Below are 7,383 nucleotides of genomic sequence, written 5' to 3'. Positions count from 1 at the left end.
GATATTAATCAGGCAAGTGACGACTGACATATCAACAGCCAGTAATTATGCGTAGCACGGCGCATTAATCTATTATTTAGTCTATAATTTATTTAAAAGATGTACTTACGTTTTCTTGAATAAAAATAAATATTTGTTCATATACATACATATATGTAGATATACCAATGGAAAGTATGGCTCCTTATTCCGATCTACATAAGTGAAAATTCGGACTTCACTTTCTTATAAAGATGCATTTAAAACATATTTTAACTTTTTAATTTATTGTTAATTGCACGTACCCGTTTTCGTGTATAGTATTACAATTAACTCTCTCGATATGAGTACGTGTGCATCCATTGCTGCCTATCTGGGAGCTGTGAATCCATATTATACATATTACACTGCTTTTTAATAAATTCTTTTCTCGCCCGTTGTAATAGAATACTACATATATGCTGCATAGCATTTGCACATAGCATTTAAATATATACACTCACCTCAGAATTTTTTAAATAATTACAATCCCACTTAACAAAAATAATTAACTTTTTCAAAGTAATGACATACGAAAACACAAGCCATTGATATAAACAGATATGTGTCCAAAAATTAGCATCAGAGCTGCCAAGGTCTTGCAATAAATGACAATAGAGTTGCTTTATTTGTGCTATTTAATCATAACTTGGAGGTTACACGTATCAAGAGCATGAAAGCAAGTTGCAATGCTCACACTTTTTACTAATATATAATAGTATGCCGAATTCTGGCGAAATGTCATCTGTTCTCTCACAAGAGAAAAATATTAAAACTAGTACGCGAACAGAAAATTTGCAGAAACTTGCAAGTAAGACGAACAGCTGATATAATTTTTGTTTACATTCAAAAGTGTAAAATTTTAAACATACGAAAAGTCATCACAAAGTGTTATACTGACACAGTTTATTGATTAAACAAATAAGTACTTACTTCTTACAAGTTTAATTAGTCGCATTTTGTAAATTTTAACTTCCAAACCATCTAATTCAATTTTGTGATTTGCGTAAATGACAACCAGCTGTTTTTGATCAGCTATTTTACTGTTGGCAGAAACCAGCAGCTTCCCCTCAAAATGAAATGTCACTTTACTCTCTCAACTTCCCCTACTTTGCAAGTTTTTTGCGTACGCGAACGCAAAAACTTGAAAGTTTTTGTTAAACATGAACAATTAACAGCTACGCGTACGCAATTAATAATGATTACAATATTTCCCTTCAAGTCGTGAGGCAACTTTAAAGCCAAGTCAAACAACTGATCTCAGTTAGTCTGTTCCCGTACTTCGGGATTTAGTCAAAAATGGCCAGGAAGATATATTTAGCCCTATTCTGCATTTCGACTCGAATCGAAATTTTCTCCGTCTGGCAACTTTGGCATTCTGCGTTCCGTTTCATGAACCAAACATACAAGATCACGTAAGAACGCGACTTTGTATTTGTAACTGGTTTTGAGAAAAAAGTTTGCGAAAGCGGGTTCGTCAGCTGAGCGTTGCCTTGATGACGGTAATTTGAAAATAAAATTGCGTGCGGCCCTTGAAGACGAATTTATTATAAATTACTTTATCTCAATTGTTTCTTTTGTTATGTACATACATATGTACATCGCGAAGAAAAATTAACATGAAATATTCATTCCCTATAATAAATTACATTCCCTATAATAAATTTTTTTCCACATTTGAACTACGATTGATAAATAACCTTTGAAATTGATTTGCGAGTTAACCATATTCTCAAATGGAGATCAAACTTACCTTTTTATTGAGAAGGCTGTAATTTTCAAATCAATATCAAATCATTTTCAAACCTTTGACATTTGAGAAAGGCTTTGATTCCAAATCATTCTCAAATGTATATCAAACCTAATTGTTTTCTGGGTAATACGTACCCATTCAACATGTTATGAAATTATTGATCATATTGGAGAGTCTTCTGCGCGATTAAAACGATCATAAATGCGCTCATTTTCTGATCATAAAAGACTCTTTTGTCGGTAGAAAATGGTACCCTGCCCGCGACTCTTCTTGGCGAGTCTTTTACTACCCGCTTTTCTGATCACCTCTGACACTTTTTCGAGTCGTATTTATGAGTCTCGTGCGAATAACTTTTCAGCCATATTTCTAAACACTAGCTCGAGTCATTAATAAGTTCTATTTCTAATCCTTTTCGAGTCTTTTGCTAGTCATTTTTCAGTTGCATTTCTAATCATTTGAGTTATTTTTTTGTCGTATTTGTAATTGTGAGCCTTTTTTGAGTCACTTTTCAGCTGTAATTCAAATCCCCCGCGTGTCTTTTCCCAGTCATTATTCAGTCGTATTTCTAAAAATTTTGAAGTCTTTTCCAAGTCTATTTTCAAATCGTTTGTGCTGCAAAAAAATAAATATTAATTTAATTTATAATTAGCAAATCAGCATACAAATTTTATTGAGTTCAAAAAGGCGTTAATGAAATAACAAATTTGCCTTTTAAGAAATCCATTATTAGAGTTCATGATTCAATAATACAAGATTCGATAAACTGAGTCATTTTGCAGTTTTTTACAGCTAAATAGCACATAAATTACGTAATTCACGTAGATATATCAATATTACGTTCAACAATTCGTTTAAAATGCCAGATTTCCGGCAAATACATTAGGATTTACAAAATGAATTTCAGTACTAATTGCCTACTTTGCATACTTTCTACTACCATTTTCGCACTAAGGTCGGTGTTATGCAGAAATTTTGTTTGGCAAACTGCGTGCAATTGTTGTTGCAGCAAACTCGGGGAGAGCGAGTTTGGCGACTCTCACAGCAAACTAATTTTGTTTGGTCAAACTGCAGCAAGCAGCCGCCAAAATTTGTCTGCATAACACCGACCTAAGAGATTTCATTCATCCCATTTGTCCGTCCTTCGTAAATGCAACCTTATGTAAGGGAGTGACAAACCGCGGCTGTCCATGAACCAAACATTTGTCTTTTGTTCATGGCGGCTGTCAATAATTATCTAACCTTGTATTATTGAATCATGATTAGAGTTGAAAATATTGTGAAATCACAGAGAACTTATCACAATGTATGCAAAGTTTTTATATCCAAGCGCACTTGTACACAAGAGTATATTAACTTTGTTCGCATAACAGTTATTTGTAACAGCAAAAACGAATCGAGATAGATATGGACAAATGTATACTTTAATGATCAGAATTTAAATCTCAATTAAGCCATGTCTGTCTGTCCGTCCGTCCGTCTGTCCGTGTACACGATAACTCGACCAAAACTTGAGATATCTGGTATGTAGATTGCCCTTTATCCAAGGTAGGTTGCTATTGAAAATGGGCGGAATCGGACTATAACCACGCCCACTTCCCATACAATGGTCATTTCAGTAAATATTAGATGCAAATTGTTGAAAATTAGTATGTGGAGTAGAATTGTGGCTAAAAATAATATTGTTATGAAACTTTTTAACCGCCTTCACAAAAAGGAAAAGGTTATTAGTTCGTCGGAATATTTTTTTTATGTATGTTACCGCATAACTTTGGACCACGTCTATAATCCTTTTTAATAGAAAGGTGTTTGATCATGAAAAATTTAACGGTTATCTTATTTTTATATGAGAATTGAAGTCGGTTTTGTTTTTTGCTTAAAAATTGCTTGTGTTTAAATCGTTTCCATAAATTCCTGTTATTTATTTTAATACTTACATTATTTTAAGTTTGCTAAATTGTATCGTATTGTATAAAAACGGGCAGCCGCTTGCAAGCGTATGAAATTGAACAGCTGATACTATAGCCATCGTATGGCAATACCAAAATTTAACGCCATACGATAAACGGTAGCTATCCAATTTCATTTGCTAGAATTTAGTTCATGTCATGGGCCCGTAGTCATAGTCAAAATAAAGTCGACTTTAAAGTTAGTTGCAGCTTTTTGACATAATTTTCAATGGGATATCTGTCAAAAAAGCTGCAACTAACTTTAAAGTCGACTTTATTTTGACTATGACTACGGGCCATTGAATATAGGTCGGTTTTACTTTTTGTCGAAATTCACAAACCAAGGCCCCTATTATGGGTTACATTCGGGCCCCTATTGCGAGTGTAGACTGGCAGTAGAATAGAAATTTCTCGATCGAGTCGATCATCTTTTATTTTGCTATTGTGTAACTTGAATGATACAAATTTTTACTATTGTGAATGGTTGACTGAATTGTAAACAGCTGTTTGTTTGTTTACATTTGTTTCTTTAGTGTTTCATTTACATCATTTTTTAAATAATTGCTTTTATTATAAAATTTAAAAATTGATACAGCTGAAATATGATTTAGTGATAAGGAAGATGATGTGGAAGCTAATAGATTAGAGTTGGCTAAAGCAAGGAAGGAATTACGAAATTCGGCGACCCCTTGGATTTGGAAGATGAAGTGTATGTACATATGTGAGTTTTATGAATAGGAGTTACGTTCCAGATGCTTCACGGTTTGCAGGTTTTACAGAATTTGCAGGAAAAGCTGTTTTCCTCATTAATAAACTTTATGGAAGTTTAAGAAATACGGTACGGTTTAGCTATTTGTACAGCGATGTTGGGTATTTGTGTCCAAACGCGTGACCCGAGTTTAAAAACTTCAACATACAAGTGTAGCGAAAAAATTCAACTTTAATTTAAAATAAAGATTTCATGTTCCGAGGACTAGTCAATTAATAAATTATGCAGTTTTTTGTAAACTTTTGATGTTGGTTCTGCGCAAAAACACTGTGGATGGCGTAGCCGGAGTTATATGCACAAGAAATATTGTATATGTATCTTTCCCAATAGAAGCAGAGCTTCCTCCCCTCCTCTTTCCGGAAATTCCTTTGCCTATGTCCTTACTCTCCTGCATCAGCACGCCCAACCGCGCAAGTCGCCTTTTGTTGATTATAATTTTTGATCTGTAATTCAGACACATACATACATATGTATATTTCACAATTTTTTACAACGTCCAGTTCAATTGGCTTACTTTTTATCCATTAGACTGCGTTTATACAGGGAAACTTTTGTCGACGCGATTTTTCACATTCCCTTTTGGTGTTGCTCATTTCATTTACACACGACGATTTTTGTGTATGCAATTGTTGTTGTCAGCTGTGAACCGCTAACTCAATTTACACAGAAGAACGAGAGCACAAAGCGTGTTGCCCGAGCACGAGCAACTCGGTGCCCCTCTCCTTTCCTCGTCTCGCTCTCTCCTACAAACGTCGAGTTGCGGCAACAAAAATCGCCGTGTGTAAATGAGCACTTATAGTACATTCTTATGTAAATTTTATAAACGCAAACTCCAACGACTAAAAAACAGCAAAAGGATGAGCGATTAAAAAGTATTCACAGTCGCTAATTGAGCGACTAAGCGACACTCGCAATAGCATCGATAATCGCTTAATAGTCGTTTATCTACTGCCAGTCGACATTCGCAATAGGGGTGCAAAGCTTCTCAGCGGGGAAAAATATACTATTGTGAACAACCTAAACGAGCGAAATTCACAATAGCGCTATTCTTCATCGAATGAGCGTCATAATACGGTCGGTGTTATGCAGAAATTTTGTTTGGCAAACTGCGTGCAATTGTTGTTGCAGCAAACTCGGAGAGAGCGAGTTTGGCGACTCTCACAGCAAACTAATTTTGTTTGGTCAAACTGCAGCAAATTCGGTGTTGTCATATACAAAAATTTTAAATTTTGCGCGTTATGTACATCTGAAATTCTCATTTCGTGTTGGCAATAGCCATGAAAACCATAATGAACGTGCAACCCTGTGCCAAACTCGACATAACCACCTCCGAGCAAACTAAGCAGCCGCCATTTAATTTGGCAAACAAAAGTTTGTCTGCATAACACCGACCTACCAAATGAAAATTCGTTTGCTCAGCACTTTCGACCACAGTCGAAAATCGAATGCAACTCATAATAGCAATCGAATCGAAATTTTCTCCGTTTGGCAACTTTGGTATTCTGCGTTCCGTTTCCTTTCGATCAATCTTCGAAATTTACGATTATACCTATTCTACATTTCGATCGTAGTTCCGTTTTTCTAAGTTGCAAATTTGTTTGCGGAGAACGTTTCAATTGTTATTTTCGTGAGTTTAAATAATAAAATTTTATAAAAAAATTAAGTAAAACTGTGCATGATTGTAAGTCATCATAAATGAATTTTCTCAATTTCTGTGTTTTCGCGAGCGGTAATACGGGCAATACGAAAAATTGGCTCAAATAATGGCAACCAAAAGGGATGTTGCGCGACGTTTTCAAAGTGGAAGTCCAGGCGTTTTTGTTTATATTACCTATAAATAAGACTGTGAAATGCACTGATACAATTTATTCTTTTTATATAAAATGAATAGATTTATGCATAGATACATACATACATAAAATGTGAAGTTACATAAAAAAGATGCTTTTATTATTGCACTCGTTTTTACTAACTTTTTAAAAAGAGGTGCGTATGTTTCGAATTCGATCTTCGCTGGCTATCGAACTTGTTTGGTGGCAAATATTTCTTTGTTTTGTTTCGATTTCACACATTCCTATGCTAACAGCTGATTTCGAAAGATGTTTTCTCTCTTCCTCTTCTTTCGTTTCGATCGGAACGCAGAATACCCAAGTTCGATTCCAGTCGAGCGGAATGCGGCAACGTAATCGAAATGCAGAATAGGGCCGATTCAAAAGGTGTTCGCACTAAGCATTGAATAGCAACCATCGACCTTACCGATGCGTTTTTTACATCTCTACTTGAAGATCGAATGCAATTCGATAATAGGAACCCCGATGATTGCTGAATGTCACAGTGTGAATCCTACCATTTACTCCATGTTTATAACTAATGATATAACACCCGATTTACACGATTCAAGTACTTGAAAGCAATCCTTGCTCATTCTCTTTCGTCTTCTATTTGCTTTTACACGTTTCAATTCTGTTGAACTCAAGTTTTTGGTTCTTTAAATGGGAAGCAACGAAAATGCCAAAAGCAAAGCAAGAAAGTTGAAACGACTTGACGGTGCAAACGCATGTGTACTAGTCCCTTTTCTTCTCACCCCCTCTCTTCCACATGCGAGCAGAATTGAATTCAATACTTGAACTGTGTAAAAGCAGTCTAAGACTCGGCAATGTTATCGCCGTTGCTTGTCTAAGCAACATCTTATGCCAAGGCGAATTTATACAAGGCGGTATGAGCAATAGTCATGCCTATTACGGTATCAGACGGATGCCATCCGCACGGATCTAATCAGATTCGCACTGTCGGAATAAGCGAGTGCGAAGGATTAGATTCGTGCGAATGGTATCTGCCTGGCCGGAATAGGTATTGTGGCGAATACTGCGGCAACACAAAGCGAACAACGAGAAATA

At 35.6% G+C, this 7,383-nt stretch overlaps 1 protein-coding gene across 2 annotated transcripts in view; it reads left to right on the top strand.

Annotated features, from left to right (window-relative positions):
• LOC118737284 overlaps positions 1 to 7,383 on the top strand; it is a 78,599-nt gene that overhangs the window by 16,039 nt on the left and 55,177 nt on the right. The window lies entirely within an intron of this gene.

This window comes from Rhagoletis pomonella, unplaced genomic scaffold (assembly GCF_013731165.1).
Source record: "Rhagoletis pomonella isolate Grant_MI unplaced genomic scaffold, Rhpom_1.0 Rhpom_scaffold_00004, whole genome shotgun sequence".
Lineage (NCBI taxonomy): Eukaryota > Metazoa > Arthropoda > Insecta > Diptera > Tephritidae > Rhagoletis > Rhagoletis pomonella.
This window is presented reverse-complemented; position numbering and strand designations above follow the sequence as displayed.